Source organism: Felis catus, chromosome A2 (genome assembly GCF_018350175.1).
Source record: "Felis catus isolate Fca126 chromosome A2, F.catus_Fca126_mat1.0, whole genome shotgun sequence".
In the NCBI taxonomy this organism is placed as follows: Eukaryota; Metazoa; Chordata; class Mammalia; order Carnivora; family Felidae; genus Felis; species Felis catus.
This window is the reverse complement of record NC_058369.1, coordinates 89,632,815-89,651,711: the sequence shown is the minus strand read 5'-3', so window position 1 is coordinate 89,651,711 and position 18,897 is coordinate 89,632,815.

Genomic DNA, 18,897 nt, shown 5'->3' with positions numbered 1-18,897 from the left:
TGGTCGCTGGTGATGACACTTTTATTTCTATCTTCACAATGAGACAAGTAGAAATGACTAGGAGTACACTAATTAAATGATAAAATATTTTATTAAAAGTACAAGAGTAGTGCTAGAAGCAGTCACAAAAATGTATGTATTTATAGTTTATCAGAGACTCTGGCCCTTTAGGAGAATTACCCCTAAACACTTAAATCAGCCTTACAGGATAGGGTCTGTATTTTTAAATAACGAAATCAGGGTTCAGACAGTTGAGATGAGTTATCGAAGAACACACAGCTTCAGAGAGCAGCTGAAATATAAGTTCAGATCTCTCTGGCTTCGATTTCTCTCTCACCATTATGTCACGATAGTTTAGAAAAAGATAAGGCTCTGTACTTTCTAATTATATCTTCTTAAGGGATCTCTAATCTTGAAGTAAACTTCTGATGGTTTCCTCTGCAAATGAGTGAAAAACCCATCAACATAGCATACAAATCTTGCTTTTATTGAATATGCAGCTATTCGGTAAAAACTTGAAAAGCAAATTTCAAAATTTAAAACTTAGACTCCTAACTTAGTCAAAACTATACATCAGACACCAAATAACCCAATCTCCGGTCACAGAGATCATGTAAAGTTGAACTTTGAGTCAAGCATGTTTGCTTACCGAATTTGGTATATGTTAAGTGGTATATAGCTCCCATAAATATAGAGAGCACCGAAGGTCCTCCCCACATCAGAGTTTGGGTAACACTTCATTTCACCAAACACAAATATAATATAACTTCTCCATTCTATATTTATGGGGCAGGTGTTGACCATATAATAATAAGTTTACTAAAGTAATGTCAACTGGCAAAGTATACCCCATAAACAATATTGGTAAATACAGTAGGTTCATGAGGAAAACGCACTGTTTATTTCTGTTTTCCAAACGAGAGGGAAGGTTCCAGCACATAGCAATTACTCTGAGGCTTTTTGCTTCACAAAGGTGGCTTCCAATTTCATTACCACAACTCTGGAGAATGTAATCAGTGTGGTCAAAGTCTCAGCAGGCCCACCTTCATACTCACACTGCCAATCAGAGCAGAGCATCCTGTTGGGGGTGGGGAGTAGTTAGAGCTTGATGCTGGAGCTTTCAGAAAAAGGAGAAACTCTGGGCACCTGGATGGCTCAGTAGGTTGAGCATCCGACTTCGGCTCAAGTAATGATTTCGTGTTTCGTGGGTTCGAGCCCTGCTTCGGGCTCTGTGTTGATGGCTCAGAGGCTGGAGCCTGCTACAGATTCTGAGTATCTCTCTCTCTCTGCCCCTCCCCCACTCTGTCTCTCTGTCTCCCAAAAATAAATAAACATTAAAAAAAGAAAAAGAAAAAAACACTATGATTGAATCCATTGTCAAAACATGGTATTCTCGTGACAAGATGTGGTAGCATTAAACTGTCATTGATGCCCCTTAACTGGAAAAATAAATAACCCTCTCCAAAAGAGAACCCTTTAACCTAAATGGAATTAACTGAGGTATTTTAACTCAAACAACATCAACTCAAATGAACAAATATTTACTCTTTGTGTAATATGTACAAGTTACCACGCTAATATTTTATAGACCATGATGTACCATATCACTACTTATTAAACACTTTATCAAATTCCGCTTAATAAGTTAATAACCCATTCAGATCAAATTTTGGTTGGTGACTGTACTGAATGTGTCTTAGTCACATCCTTGCATGATTCTGCAGCTTTGTTCTATACAAAACCACACAGGGTTTACAAAAATGATTTGGGTTCCTTTATTCATGTAATAGCTATTGAGTACCAACAATTTTTTTCTATGTGTAATGTGTGACTGAGTAATATAGAAGTCAGGTTTCTTCAGAGAAACAGAACCATTAGGAGATATACATATATATGTATATATATTTTTAATTCCAGTAAACATACAGTGTTATATTAGCTCCAGGTGTACAATATAGTGATACAACAATTCCATACATTACTCAGTGTTCATCATGGTAAGTGTATTCTTGAATCCCTTTCACTTATTTCACCCATCCCCCCACCTACCTCCCCTCTGATAACCATCTCTATAATTAAGAGTCATTTTTTGGTTTCTCCCCCCACTTTGTTTTGTTTCTTAAATTCCACATATGAGTGAAATCATATGAGTGAAATCATACCCACTTCTGGATCGTGGGTAGTTCTACTTTTAACTTTGAGGAATCTCCATACTGTTTTCCACGGTGGCTGCACCAGTTTGCATTCCCACCAACAATGCAAAAGAGATCCTCTTTCTCCACATCCTTGCCAACACTTGCTGTTTATTGCACTTTTGATTTTAACCATTCTGACAGGTGTGCAGTGATATCTCATTGTAGTTTTAATATGCGGATACTTGATGATGAGTGATGTTGAGCATCTATGTATTTGTTTTCCATCTGTATGTCTTCTTTAAAGAAATGTCTGTTTATGTCTTCTGCCCATTTTTCTTTATTTTTAAGTAGGCTTCACACCCAGCATAAAGCTTAATGAGGGACTTCAACTCAAGACCTTGAGATCAAGACCTTAGGTCAAATCAAGAATTGGACGCTTAACCAACTGAGCCACCCAGGTGCCCCTTCCGCCCATTTTTTAAAAATTGGATTGTTTGTTGAGTGTTGAGTTTTATAAGTTCTTTATGTATGTTAGATACTCTTTATCAGGTATTTCATTTGCACATATGTTCTCCCATTTAGTAGGCTACCTTTTAGTTTTGCTGATTGTTTCCTTCACTGTGCAGAAGCTTATTATTTTTTTATGTAATCCCAATAGTTTATATTTGCTTTTATTTCCCTTGCCTCACTAAACATATCCAGAAAATGTTGCTATGGCTGATGTCAGAGAAGTCAATGCCTGTGCTCTCTTCTAGAATTTTTATGCCTTGAGGTCTCAGATTTAGGTTTTCGATACATTTTGAGTTTACTTTTGTGTATGGTATACAAAAGTGGCTCAGTTTTCCCAGCTTCATTTGTTGAAGATACAGGCTTTTTCTCATTGCATTATCTTGCCTTGTTTGTTGGAGATTAATTGGCTATATAATTATAGGTTTATTTCTGGGTTTTCTATTGTTTCATTGATCTGTGTTTATTTTTATGCCAGTACCATACTGTTTTTATTGCTATAGCTTTGTAATATAACTTGAAATTTGGCATTATGATACCTCTAGCTTTGCATTTCTTTTCAAGATTGTTTTGGCTATCCAGGGTCTTTGTGGTATATACACCTAACTTTAACCTAAAAGTTTTTTTATCACTCCAAAATTGTTACATTTTATCTTTACTGATAATATGATTTAGATTTTATTTTTGAAAAAGAGAGAGAGGGCACAAGTGAGCAAGGGGCAAAGAGAGAAAAAAAGAAAGGGAGAGAGAAAAAGAGAGAGAGAGAGAGAGAGAGAGAGAGAGAGAGAGAGAGAGAGAGAATGAATCAGGGCTCACCCAAAGCAGGGTTCCTGTTACATGAATCGGGACTCGTGCTCACCTAATGTGGGACTTGAACTCACAAACTGTGAGATCGTGACCTGAGCCAAAGTCAGATACTTAACAACCAGGCCACCCAGGGACCCTAGAATTTTTGAAAATAATATGCAAGTATATTTTAGAGTACCATTACAGAATGACGGTAAGACAATACAAACATCAAAACCTCTTTTATCTTCACCTGCACTAAAATGGAAAAAAAAAAATACTGTCAAGTAAGGGTCACTTACCTTCCCAGGGGAAAGCAAATAAAAATCAAGACAGTTATGTTGTTTTATTGTTATTTTTCCATCTTACATGGTAAGTCTACAACAATTTATGCTCACAGCTGTGAGTAGGTGTTTAAAAGAATATTTCTTTCCTGTTTCTTTTGGTGACATGAGTCGCATTGATTTCTTTGGGTATTGACACAAAGGAAAACTTTGTTTAGTTCAAACACTTCATACTATCCTAAGAAACTGCATTATTTTTGTGCATTTTTTATAGAGTGAAGTTTAACAACAGAAAGCATGAAATTAAATAATTCTGAACGTATGCGTGACATTGCTACAGTATTATGATGAACAATTTGGGTCATGTCTAGACTCATCTGAGGATGCCCAAAGTCCAATATAATATGAACTGCACTTCTATTCTGACTCTAGATGATTCCACGGCCATGGTTTCTATTCAACTATTTTTCAGATGATGATAAAATAAGATATTGAATTAAGATTTTTAACAGAACTTATTCTGTTTTTGCATTGAGTAGAATCTTTTAAACTTTTTTTAAATGTTTATTTTTTATTTTTGAGAGAGACAGAGCAGATGTGGGGGAGGGGCAGAGAGAGAAGAAGACACATAATCCAAAGCAGGCTCCAGGCTCTGAGCTGTTAGCACAGAGCCAGACCCGGGGCTTGAACTCATGGACTGTGAGATCGTGACCTGACCCGAAGTCTGATGCCTATCTGACTGAGCCAACCAGGCACCCCTCCATTGAGTAGAGCCTTGATAATAAAAATATAATAAATCTCAAAATAGTTAAAAGTATCATATAGATGTTAACATTGAGTGTTACACTTTGTGTTAAAACTATTATTGAAAATGTAGGTAAGTTCCAGGTATTGTTTGGTTTAACAATGATGACAGTTAAAATAAACTTTGAGATCTGTTAATAAGAAGCACAGTATTTGTGAGAGCCTTTCTGGCTGCCATTAAAATGTATATATGTGTGTGTATACTGTGTATGTGTGTGTGTATACACACACACACACACACACACACACACACACACCAAGTTTCCCTCATCTCCTGTGATCACTGCAGCTGACAACGTGGGTTTTTCATGACTTGTGATGTTTAGGAACAGCAGAACGCATAGCTTGTTGTCAAGTTTTTACTTGGGCCAAAATCTATAGGAAGAGGCATTCCTGGTTACACAAGATGCAGGGTCAGGCAAAGAAAATTATGATGACATATCCTTTAGTTTTCCATGTAACCCATGGTATTTTTCTAGGAATAAAATAAGATCCATCTAGGCAAACTTTGTTTACAGGTAGAATAACTGCTTCAAGTAGTTTCCTCCCTATAATGTATCGCTTGCACGCATGCTTCTAATAAACATCCGCTTAGCAGTTTATCTGAACTGTCAGAGGATTTAGCGAAGTCCCATGGAGTGTGATGACTGGGTTTGCCCTTCTCACATATTTAAGAAATGTTTCGAGTTCAAGGAGGGGGAAACGACTCACATAAGATTACTGTAGTAAATTTTTCCAATGGTGTTTATTCTGAGCAGACACTGAAAGGTGCTTGAATAAAACAAGGATGACTAGACTTGCCTCAGTAGTGGGCAATGCAAGTTGTTTTTAGACTAGTGGAGGCTTGGAGACAGATGACTCTTTATTTTTTGACTTAACTCACTTCAGTGACATGAAAGGAAATTGTGGGCTGGTGACTAACACAAGTGGGAACAGGGGAAAGGCTGGAGAAAACCAAAATAGAGTTGGTGTTTAAGACATTTCCTTAATTGTTGTTTCTTGACTTAACTCCCCCTCTCTTTCCATCACACATCTTTGGATTTCCTTGAGTTTACTTTTTGAAACATTTGCTGCAGCAATGACTATTCTGCATGTAGCATACACAATTTTGGAGGGTCTGGTTTTGGGGCCTTTAATATCTGTTTTAGTGCTAATGTGAATTATTTACCGTAATCATTGGAAATATTAAAGTAAGGATCTATGAGAAGCCAAAATTTGTATGTTAATAAGACATAAAGTCAGGACCATATATATTGTTTCCAGGCCCTTCAAACTTGGCAATTTTCATTGGAAATGTTGCTTTTGTAAATTGGTTTCTGTTATCTCTTCCACCATTTCGTTAAAGGAGCAAATAAAAATGTTCAAGGATGCTGACCACTGAAGAACACTGTTGATTTTATTACTTTCCTATATTCCCTTGAAACCATATTCTGACACCTCTACTGAATATTTATTTTTGTTTATCCTTCCTTAGATATTTTTCTCTTCTATACATTTTGGACTTCTTCAGAATTTACTTCTTTGCCCTTTTCTCCCTCTATACTTTCTCAACCAGTTATGTGCCATAGAACTATAGGAACTTTCTGAAAGCTGCACAATCCAATATGGTAGCTTTCAGCTACATGCGGCTAATGAGCATTCATCGAAATTATGGTTAAGAGAATATTCAAGAATATCAGTGAAATATCCTTCTCTGATTATGTTAGCCACTATTACCATCATCTGCATCTATTCCTTTACTTTCTCATTTTCTTTACCTTTTTGACCTGCTTTCTTTATTCTCAACTCACCTTCTCTGAAGCTCTCCCTTATACACACAGATTAATCTATCTCTTATTGCTGTTGGTCTCCAAGGTGCTACACATTCAGTGATATATTCACCATATATTTAGTAAGCCATTCATAGGGCTTAGGTAATATACAAATGTGATTTTAGAACCAAGACTAACATCGAAGGGAAAATTATAAGTGTGATGACAATTTCAGCAAGTGAATATTTACCTACCAAACATTTTTATGAAGATATCTCATAAACCCATATAATTAAGCATGTTCAAAGGATTTTCAGGTAATTGTAATTTTTCTAAAACTGGAAATATAAATCCCAGCTCTCCTATGGTTCCTTTGTTTTGGGGGAGAAAATCAGATGAATGGCCAAATACAACAGCAATAGCAATAATGAAATTACCTTAACCTGAAACCAGAAATTATAGATTTTGGTACATTAATGTAAACTTTGTGCACTGTTTAGCGAGGTGCCTCCCTTTTATTTGATTTTCCATGTTTATTTAGAGAGAGAGACAGAGAACAAATGGGGGAGGAACAGAGAGGGAGGGAGGGAGGGGGAGAGGGAGGGGGAGAGAGAGAGAGAGAGAGAGAGAGAGAGAGAGAGAGAGAGAGAGAGAGAGAGGCGCCCAAGTAGGCTTCACACGGTCAGCATGGAGGCCAACTGATGTGGGGCTGGATCCCACAACCGTGAGATCATGACCTGAGCCAAAATCAAGAGGCGGACACTCAACTGACTGAGCCCCCCCCCCCCCCGGGCACCTGGGGCTTCTTCCTCCTAGAGACAGTGTGGGGAGGGGCAGGAAGAGTGAGAAAGCAGTCTTGGCTCTCTTAAGTGAAAGGACGATGTGCAAAACTCAATTGTGTTTGGGGTGTGGTGGTGTGGCTACTCTTGCTGCAGCTTGATTGCTTAATGAGGGATTTTTGGTCCAGTTAGGGGAGAAGAGGAATATTGCTGCAGAATATATTGCAAAAGTTAAAATAGATACTACCTCCTACTTCATCACCAACTCTATATGTTTATAAATTCCAATTCCATAGACAGCTGAAAAGTACTCAAATGAATAACTGTAAACCCTTCACCTAGATTCACCAAGTGTATGTATCTTTCATCATCACTTTCTCTCTATCTACATTCGTATGCACTTTAACCAGTTTTAAGTAGGGTGCAAGTTTGATGGATCTTCATAAGTGTGTCAGCATCACCTTCTAAAAATAAAGGAATTCTCCTGCATAACCATAATATCATTATCAAATCTAAAAATAATTTCATAAGGGGCTCCTGGGTGGCTCAGTCTGTTGAACATCTGGCTTCAGCTCAAGCCATGATCTTACAGCTCGTGGGTTCAAGCCCCAGGTTGGGCTCTGTGCTGACAGCTCAAAGCCTGAAGCCTGCTTCAGATTCTGTGCCTCCATCTGTCTCTGCCCCTCCCCCACTCGTTCATTTTCTCTCTCTCTCTCTTTCCTTCCCTTTCAAAAATAAGTAAACATTACATAAATAAAAACAAAAATAATCTCATAAAATAAATATATAGTCCACAATCATATTCCCCAATTGTCCCAAAAGTCTTTTATAGTTTTTTTTCCTGATATAGACTCCAATCAAATTCCATGCATTGCATTTGATTGTTATAGCTCTTTAGTCTTAATATCCAGCCACTCCTATTGTTCTTGTGTCTTATTTTCATGACTTCACTGTTTTTTGTTTGCTTGCATTTTGTTTTGAGGAGTCTACACCATTTGTCTTGTAGAATGGTCCACTTTATGGATTTGCCCCATTTTATTTCCTTGTAATTACATTCAGGTAAAATATGTTTAGCAATCAGGTAACTGTGAGTTTTTTACAGGATCCCATTGAGAGGTAACATCATATCAGGTTTTCTCCCTATTGGTGAGACAGCCTGATCATAGCGTTCAGGGTAGTGATAGTAACATTTCTCTGTTGTGAAATTTTCCTTATATTTAGTAATTTGTGGGGTTATAAGTCACAGCCAAGCAAAATTGTCTTCCCTAACAATCTTTAAACCAATGGTTTCAGCATCTATTTGTAGTAATAGCCAAAATCAGTTATTACATTGGGAGCTACAAACTGGCTAGTTCACTAATTCCATCATTTCTTCCATAATTATTATTTGGCATTCTAATATAAAAAAAAGGCCTCTCCTTTTTTTATGTATATATTTTTGGACTCACATTTTTGAGGGAATTGTAATCTAAGTCTGTCATTATCCTATTGGGTTCTCAAATTAACCAACAGAGTGAAAGTCCCTTTAGGTTGGTGTTGAGTCCTTTCTTTCCCCATAATTCTTTTAGTGTTTCAGCACTTTTTTTTTTGGCTGCTGGAGTAATACATAGTCATTTCTTTTCATCAGTGATGGTATTCAGAAGCTAAGATCTCGATAAGAGGTATTTCACCGCTGCCTATTATCACCGATTCTTGACTTTTACAGAATTTAGACACAGCCTCTCTCCATGAGTATGTTTAACCAAGAGTTCAAACTTTTACATTTAACAAAAACTTAACATTACCAAGGGTTTTCCTACATTCTTTTATTTTATATTGGTACCTCATTTCTCTGTGAAAATCTTCCTTTTAATGACATTAACCTACTTATTTACTCTTGTCTACAACACACATAATGTAACACCAAAAATGTCCCAATGTCACTGCTACGGCTACTACTAGTCTTATTAAACAGCTTTAGATTTTTATTTCTACATTTTTGTAGGCTTGGATCTTATTAAGATTGGACAGTCAGAGCACTGTGTTCAAAAGCTACTTGAATTACTTTTTATGGCACGGTTATCTTATGAAAGTAATATTAGTTCATTTTTCTACTTTAAAATTTGCAGTTTGCTTCCTTTTACTTTTGATACTTTTTCTCAGTACGTAAACATTTAACTATGTTAAAAATTTTACTAAAGGAAATCTTTCCTCTACCACATCCAGCTCCTCCCTTTTCCCTCCCATCCACTGTAAATAAGCATTTTCATTAGTTTCTGGTTCATCCTTCCCCTAGTTCCTTATGAGAAATGATCTGTTTTCACACGAGAGCATATGAAGTTATTAAAGGCACTCTTTAGACCTTGATTTTACCCATAAATTATGTGCTAGACACCAGACCTTTATTTTTTTTTCTCATTCTGTCTAATAGCTACTTTGTACTTATTTTTGTAGCTACACTTTGGCTTGACCATTTTTGCAACGAGTGAGAGTATTTCCCAAAACTCCAGTACAGAGTATGTGATCACGTTTTGAAATTTTCCAATCTGGTAAGTGACAAGTAGTAATCTCAGGATAGGGTTACTTTGCATTTTTATTAAGAGTAAAATGGTGCCAATTTTCATATGTTTTGTAAATTCTGTTTCTGTGCAAATGCCATTCACGTGTTTTGCCCATTTTCAACATGTTTTTTTTTCTCTTTCGTTAATATCCAGAGTCCTTTACATATCAGAGAGATCAGCTCAAGTGTACTTCTGTGAGATGCTTTGCAAAGTGTTTGTTTATGACGTCGGTGATAGAGAAGTTACTGTCATGAGAGCACGTCTTTTACCTGCCCCATTACAGAACAGCCAATTATCCTTACAGATTCAACATAAGATCCCCGTCTGGAAGGGAACCTTTCCTGACATCTTCCTCTTTGTTTTTCTCCCAAGAAGTCCCACTTCCTGCCCTCCATCCATTGGGAATGAAAGGAGAACAAGCGAGATAGAGCTCTTGTGGAGTTCTGGGGATGCAAACCTCTCAAGTGAAATGCAGAATTACAGAAGAACAGTGTGGAGGAAATGATTGGCATCTAAGGAAGAAAACACAGATGGAAACTCAGGAACACCATCCTCATTTTCCATGCGGTAATGGAGTCTCTGGCCGATAGCCTTTCCACCACCTGTACTAGTGGAGCACGTTACTGAATGGCTTTCAAGACCAACTTCTCTTCGCACACCAAAGTCCCTTTCTGAACCTGTCTGAAATAAGTAATGGAGAGGAAATGACAGACCGAAAAACTGTCTAGAAGTCACAATTTTAGGATATGATGATTGATTGCTTTGGACAAGGATTTGTAGAAAATCAGGAAATTATGTGTCAACTGTGGTACACATCAAAATCCCTCAGAGAGCCTTTTCAAAGTTAACTTTCCAAGGCCCCACCCAACCCCGGTGAATCAGAAGCTCTGTGACTGGATCCAAGTCTGCTGGCATCCATGCACTTGTGGAAAGACGAGGATATTGAATATGAGGTGTGAAATCGTACCTCTGCATCTCCTGAGAAGGAACATTTTTCACGTAGGCTCATTGGCCTTATGCTTATGCGTTTTTCTTAACGTATTTTTAGAATTTATCATTGCCTTTTTAAAAAAATTCTTTATGTATTCTGATAATAAGCCTTTGTCAGCTATACATATGGCAGATAGTGTTCTCAGATTATAGCTAGTCCTTGCATTTTGTTTAAAGCATCTTTTAACTGAAATTTTTAAATTTAATATAATTAAATGTATCCATCTTACTTTTATTGGGAGTGGGGGGAACACCTCTTTCACGCAGTATTTCTCTGACCTGAAGTCATTTGTCTCTATTGTCCTCTATAACTTCTTAAAACTTTTATAGTTTCACCTTTCCCATTTCAGTCTTGAATCCTTTAAAAGTACTTAATAGTATTAATTAGAAATTTCATTTCTCACTTTCTATTTGTGTGCATGTGTATATATATTTTTCCAGCATGTTTTGATAATTCTGTGCCTTTTATTCAGTCATTTCAAAACTATTTGTTGAATTCCCAGCACTATTTGTTAGCAGTTAGACTATCATTTCTCAGTCTGCCTGTGAAGTAAAGAGCAGAGTAGTGAATGCAATGGAGGAGGCAGAGGGAGAAGGGATTGAAAGACTTCAGTCTATATGTTTAGGGAACATTCTAGGCATGGGGCTGGCTGTACAGGTGGATGGCCAGTGCAGTTGCACAGGGCTTTATGCCTAGGAGGCCCTGAGTTTAGTTTAATGGTCTACTCTTACCACACTGCAATTATAATATTTGCACACGCAACTCCACTTTTTAATTCTGTACCGGGTATATGAGACCGTACAAATTATGTCCAGAGAAATTGTCTGGAAACATTTGTCTTTAGCTTACTTTTGCTATTTTCTACCTTCCATTGGTTGAGGTCTTACAGATTTAAGGATATTTATCGGCTCTTGTGTTTAAGGATAGATTTTACATTTTGCTTTCTCTTCCAATATGAAAAACTTTCAGTCGTTCAGATAAAAGGATCAAAAATAATTCATATGTTAACTTTAGTGAAAGATAATAGATTACCGTGTGATTTATTCCACTATAAAAAAAAAGTGATAAAAACAATGAACACTGAATTTGCCTAACAAAAGGGTGGTATAAGAGAGTACATGTAGTGACTATCAAACAGAAAGATTATGGCCACTCAGGTATTTTCTCAGCCCACACTAAATTTCTTTTTCTCTCTACTGAAATCCACCAGTTAGAAATATATTTAATTTTATAAACTTCTAAACCACATAAGCCTTCCTACAGAGACTTATGACCCTGTACTTTGTTTCCTATCTACACCTAGCTGAGATCAATAAACACTGAGTACTTGAGGGGCGCCTGGGTGGCTTAGTCTGTTAAATGTCTGACTTCGGCTCAGGTCATAATCTTACAGTTCATAGGTTCGAGCCCCGCAACAGTCTCTGTGCTAACAGCTCAGAGCCTGGAGCCTGCTTCGGATTCTGTGTCTCCCTCTCTCTCTCTCTGCTCCTCCCCCATTCATGCTCTGTCTCTCCTTGTCTCTCAAAAATAAATAAAAGTTTTTAAAAACTTTTTTTTAAAAAAGTAAACACTGAGTACCTGAGAATTCAGGTTGGTGAGGAGCAAAGGAGAAAGTAAGGGGAGGTTATTTAGATCCCAAGAGAAGGAAACTCAGGTCAGATTCCACAGTGAAATTCTTTGGACCATATGAAAGCATCTCCATCTGATGGACGGCAACCCTGTAAATAATGATGGAAACCACATGATTTCAAAAACTTACCCCCCCACTTAATTGGATATGCCTGGCCAGGGTGGATACCTTCTGGTTTGAAAGTAGCAATACTCCATTCCTCATCAAGGTGCAAGTAGTAAGTGGGAGTAATGACAGATTGCACAGCCTGGTGTGCGAAACACAAAGAGTAGAAGCAGGGGACGTTCAGAACCATGAGGCTATCTACATTTGAGCAGACACTGGAGGCAGAAGGGTAAGATCTGCCCTTCCCTGAGCCATGGCTCTGGGAAGGAGGAAGAGACTGGGCTTCAGGTTATGTATGAAAGATAACCTGACTTGTTTCTCACCAAGTACAAGTCTGAAAATTCTAAGTTATTTATTTTTTAAAGTATTTTTAATGTTTGCTTATTTTTGAGAGAGACAGAGCATGAACGGTAGAGCGGCAGAGACAGAGGGAGACACAGAATCCAAAGTAGGCTCCAGGCCCTGAGCTGTCAGCACAGAGACCAACACGGGGCTCAAACTCATGAACTGCGAGATCATGATCTGATCCAAAGTCAGGCGCTCAACCGACTGAGCCACCCAGGCGTGCCCTAAGTTATTTATTTAATTTAAATATCCAAAATCATCTGGAAAAGTGACAAAAGGGCATTCATGGGCAAAAGTTAGTTAATAAAATCTTTATGATTTTCTTCCACCAGTAGAGGGACCCATTTCTTATGGTAATGTTTTTTTTCATTTCTTCCCTTCTGGAAGTCATTCTTCCTTTCCATAGGTAATCCCAGGCATTCTAAATCATTCCTATTGTTGTTTGGGGCCCCACAAGATGACAAAGATATGGGCCGTGATAAGGAGTGGTGTCCAAGAGCAGGGGAGTGGGGCACAGTTACTGGAATATAAAAATGAGGCTAGGAAAGAAAATAGCATGAGTAGCTACAAGTAGGGTATATGTTTGTAGCAGGGCCTGAGGGGCACAGAGTGACAAGAGATAGTACTTTGAAAAAGATGAAATAAACTATAAATCAATTTAGGAATTATTGGTATTAAATAAGAAATCAATAAAAGGAGATCAAAGAATAGAAGACTCATGAGATGGCTGCAGTCAGGAAACTGAAGTCCATGAAGACAAAATCTCATCTTCACAGGGAGGTCAGAATAGAGATACCTGCTTTGCTAGAAGGGCATAGAAAGGTGAGAAAGAATTACAACAATATTTCACATCTTAAGCTGTGAATTATTTTCTTCCTTCTAGCGAAGAATGGAATTTTTTCATCAGTTGGTCAAAATTCAATAGTAAATATGAAATCAACTTCGTAACTGAGGGACCAACATTAAGAGACTGTAATGGAAAGGAATAGATGGGGAACAAAATAGAATTGACTGTTAGTACATAATTTATGAATCAGGCATAATATATTTAGGTCATTGGCTCTGAAGACAGGGAGAGTTTATTTCAGGAGACTGAAATAAACCAAATGATTTCAAAAACACACTTTACATACACAAGATTAAAAAAGCGTGCTGTAGTCACATTGAACTTTCTATGTGTTTCAAAAAAACTTTTCAAGCACTGTTTTTACTTAATGTCATCAGGATATACACTTATTTCAATATTACTTAAACTTTCAGGATTCATTTGTTAAGACAGGCATATCGAATGGAGAAAAGGGATAAATAAAATAATGTAAAATTTAAAAGTTATTTTGCTCAATTCATTCCATGGAGCAACTACCTATTATAACTACTAATCATAGAATTTCTAAGAATCCACTTTTCTTAGTGCACTCCTAGCATCCATCAAATTGGACTTCTAAGAGAATAACAAAGGGCTGCTTGCTCAACCAAAAATTTGTATAAGTGGTAAAACTAAATAATCTTTTGCTAAAATATTATATACAATTCATGACCATTTATGTTTCACTATACAAATGTTAATCCTTAACTCAGACACTGTCTCACTGAAAGAGGGAATACTGAAGCCTGTTAAAACCCAGACAGTGCAGCTGAACCAGGGAAATAGGGGAAAGTATAAACAAATCAAAGGCTTAACCTTGCAAGAAAGACGTGTCAATCTAAACAAAACTGTACTTCTCATTTTCCTCACATGTGATTTTGGCAACACAAGGACAACATTATTGGCAACACTAGCTTTGCACTGTGAACTAAGCAGTGACATTCATTGTCTTTCTGAAAGAGAGTCTTTCCTAGAATAACCAACTAGAGTGAACAGTCATATGTTTACATTCCTCGATATTTTTTTTTTATTCTAGAAAGCACCCACAAGGTTTTCTGAAAGATCAGTATCTGCCACAATAATAACAAAGGAAAACTAGGGAATGTATCAATTAGCTTTTGCAGTGTAAAAAGCTACTTTAAAACTTAATGGCTTAAAACAGCAAGCATTTATCATTGCTCAGATTTTTGTTTTTTATTTCTTCATCAGTTCTTCCTCTCTAGGTAGGCTTGACTAAGTCTTGATGCTTGAGAATGGTCTCACTCACATGTGCGACAGTTACTAAGATGATTGATCTACAGATTCCTTGCTCAGGAAGGTCTCTCATCCTCCAGACGACCTGAATTTCCAAACATAACAGCATCAGGGTTCCACAGACTAACAAGAGAGCAAAATCCAATGCGTAGTTTTTAAGTCTTTCCATTACAATTGCTAAGTTGCCATTGCTCAAAGCAAGTTATATAAACAAGAATCAAGGAAAAGAAAATGGACTCTATCTCTTGATGGAAGAGTTGCGAGTTAAAAAAGATGTCAAGTCAAACTTCATTTTGAGTTGTTTTTTTTGTGTGTGTAGGGTGTAACATAAGGGTCCAATTTTATTCTTTTCCATTTATCCAGTTTTCCCAGCACCATTTGTTAAAGAGACTATGCTTTCCCTGATGTGTATTTTTGGCATCTCTTTTGAAGATTAGTGGTATATGTATAGATTTATTTCTGGATTCTCTGTTCTGTTCCGTTGTCCTATAGGTCTGTCTTTAGGCCTGTACAATACCGTTTTGGTTATGAAGCTTTGTAATATATTTTGAAATCTTTCTGACGTCTCCAGCTTTGTTTGTATTTCTCCAGGTTGTTTTGTTTTTGCTATTTGGGACCTTGTGTGGTTCCATATGAATTCTAGGGGTTTTTTTTTCTTTTTTTTCCTTCCTATTTCTATAAAAAATACCATTGGGGTTTTGACAGGGATAGCATTGAATCTGTAGATCACTTTGGGTAGTAGGGACATTTAACAATATTAAGTCTTATATTTCACGAACACAGGATGTCTTTCTATGAATTTGTGTCTTCTTAAATTTCTTTTTAATTTTTTTAAAAAATTTCTTTCATCGATATTTTATAGGTCTCAGTGTACAAGTAGTTCACCTCTTTGGTTAAGACCTCATACTGTCAAACTCCTAAAAGAAAACATACAGGAAACACTTTTTGACATTGGTCTTGGCAATAATTTCTTGGCTACCACACCAAAAGCATAGCCATCAGGGCGCCGGGATGGCTCAGTCGGTTAAGGGTCCAACTTCAGCCCAGGTCATGATCTCGCAGTTCATGAGTTTGAGCCCCATATCGGCCTCTGTGCTGACAGCTCAGAGCCTGTAGCCTGCTTCAGATTCTGTGTCTCCCTCTCTCTCTGCTCCCCCCACTCATACTCTGTCACTCTCAAAAATAAATAAACATTAAAAAAAATTACAAAAAAATTAAAAAAAGCACAAGCATCAAAACCAAAAATCAACAAGAGGGACTACATTCAATTAAAAAGCTTCTGCACAGTGAACGACACCACAAAACGCAAAAACTATTTAGGATGAGAGAAAATACCTGCAAACTCTGTATCTAATACATGGTTAATCTCCAATATATATGTATAGAACATCTGCAAGTCAATAGCAATAATAATAATAATGATAGCAATAATAACAACCTTTTTTTAAAAAAGGCAAAGGACTTGAGTGCACATTTTTCCAAAGAAGACATACACATGGCCAATGGATACATAAAAAAAGGTACTCAATATCACTAATCATCAGGGAAAAGCACATAAAAACTAACAAAATATCAATTCATACCTATTAGGAGAGTTATTATAAATATACACACAACAATAACAAAGTATTAGTGAGTATGTGAAGAAATTAAAATGCATACACGCTGTCGGTAAGAATGTAAATTGGTACAGTCATTATGGAAAACAGTATAGAGTTTCTTCAAACAATTAAAATAGAGGGGCACCTGAGTGGCTCAGTCAGTTGCTCACGATCTCACGGCCTGTGAGTTCAAACCCCAAATCTGAGCCCTGGCTTGGGATTCTCTCTCTTCCCCTCTCTCTCCATCCCTCCCCCATGTGCACTCACTCACTGTCTCTTGTGCTCTCTCTCTCTCTCTATCTCTCAAAATAAATAAATAGACTTAAAAAATTAAAATAGAACTAATATATGATCCAGCAATCCCACTTCTGGGTCTATATCCAAAAGAGTTGAAATGAGGATCTCAAAGACATATGGGTACTACCACATTTATTGCAGCATTATTCACAAAACTCAAGATATGGAAACAACCTACATGTCCATCATAGATAAATGGATAAAGAGAATGTGACACACACACACACACACACACACACACACACACACACACACACACACTGTATACAATGTTTTTGTATATTATATAATAAAATACTACCTGGCCTTAAAACAAAGGAAATCTTGCCATATGCAATGACATGGGCGAACCTGGAGTACAGTGTACTAAGTGAAATTAAGCCAGTCACTTCGGAAGGACAACCACTACATGATTCTATTTTATAAGCTATCTAAGCTAGTCAAACTTCTCAAAGTAGAGAGTAGTGGGAATTGCTAGAGGCCTGGGGCAGAATATTTGGGGAGCCATTGTTCAATGGCTATAAAGATGACTAAGTTCTAAAGATCTGATCTACACCATAGTATCTATCGCTAACAACACTTTATTGCACAATTAAAAATTTGTTAAAAGGGTAGAAGTATATTAAATGTTTTTACCACAAATTAAGAAAAAAAGTTATATTGTAAAGGTAAATGTATACAGAGAGTGAGATTTGTGTCCATTTTTTTTAATTTACCATAGAATGAATTAACATGGGTAGAATTGTTGGAAGAAAATCAAAACAAAAATAGGATTAATAATAATAGGAAAAAAATGTATTTTTTTACTCTTCTTTTGAATTCCAACCAAAATCTCATCACCAAAAGTTGAACATCACTTCTAAAATAAGTATCTAAAAAATAAGAGTCAGATATTTAAGGATCCATACAGTTAATGTTATACAACTCTAGAATGATATTGGTGTAAGAATGTCTTTTTCTAAGCCCTGAGATCATTTAGAGTTTTAGAGGAACATAGTTTTATGTTTGCTTTTTTATAATCTTTCTTCAGTGAGAGACTGCCTTGTCCTAGGCTATGTGGATACGGGTAGATTAAGCATTAGTTCAAGTTCCAAACCTACAGTCGCCTCCTAACTAGTAACTCCTTCCCCATTGGGGAATTTTTCATGTTTAGGGCCTTCCTACAGTTCAGATTTTAGCATTAGTTCAAGTTCCAAACCTACAGTCGCCTCCTAACTAGTAACTCCTTCCCCATTGGGGAATTTTTCATGTTTAGTGCCTTCCTACAGTTCAGATTTTAGTGATGAGTACGTAAGGTGTCCATGGTGGGGGGGGCGGGGGGGGGAGAAGAAGCGAAGAGGGAAAGGTGATGCAGAATATCTCTGTTGGCACCTCTGAAATCAATCACAAAGATAGGAAATTCTGATTTTTCCTGTGAATAAGAACTACCTCAGACTACGTTTCATGAGTACATGGAACAACCTATGAGCTTTTTAGCAAATAGAAACTCAAGATCTCTATGTGTGAAGCCATGGTCTTCACTGAGCTCTATATTGAAAATGACATGACGTATGCAAATATTCATAATTTAGAGAATATAGTCTCATAAAATGGGCCTTTCACTTTTTAGTAAAGTTCCAACAAGCATAGAGGAAGGAGATCAAAAAGAGGTTCTGGTCTTTAAAAAAATGGGGCACCTGGGTGGTGCAGTCGGTTAAGCATCCAGCTTTGGCTCAGATCATGATCTCACAGTTCTTGAGTTCAAGCCCTGCAGTGGGCTCTGTGCTGACAGCTCAGAGCCTGGAACCTGTTTCAGGTTCTGTGCCTCCCTCTCTCTCTGCTCCTCACCTGCTCTGTCTCCTCCTCCCTCAAAATAAATAAACATAAGAAAAAAAAAAGAGGTCTTGGTCATACTCATATTCAGGTCCAGAGGAGCATTTCTGACTGTGCATAGTTAAAAAAAATAATTATTGGGGCGCCTGGGTGGCGCAGTCGGTTAAGCATCCGATTTCAGCCAGGTCACGATCTCGCGGTCCGTGGGTTCGAGCCCCACGTCAGGCTCTGGGCTGATGGCTCAGAGCCTGGAGCCTGTTTCTGATTCTGTGTCTCCCTCTCTCTCTGCCCCTCCCCCGTTCATGCTCTGTCTCTCTCTGTCCCAAAAATAAAAACGTTGAAAAAAAAATTAAAAAATAATAATAATTATTATTAGGTTGTATCTCCTAATACAGCCAAATGATTCAGTGT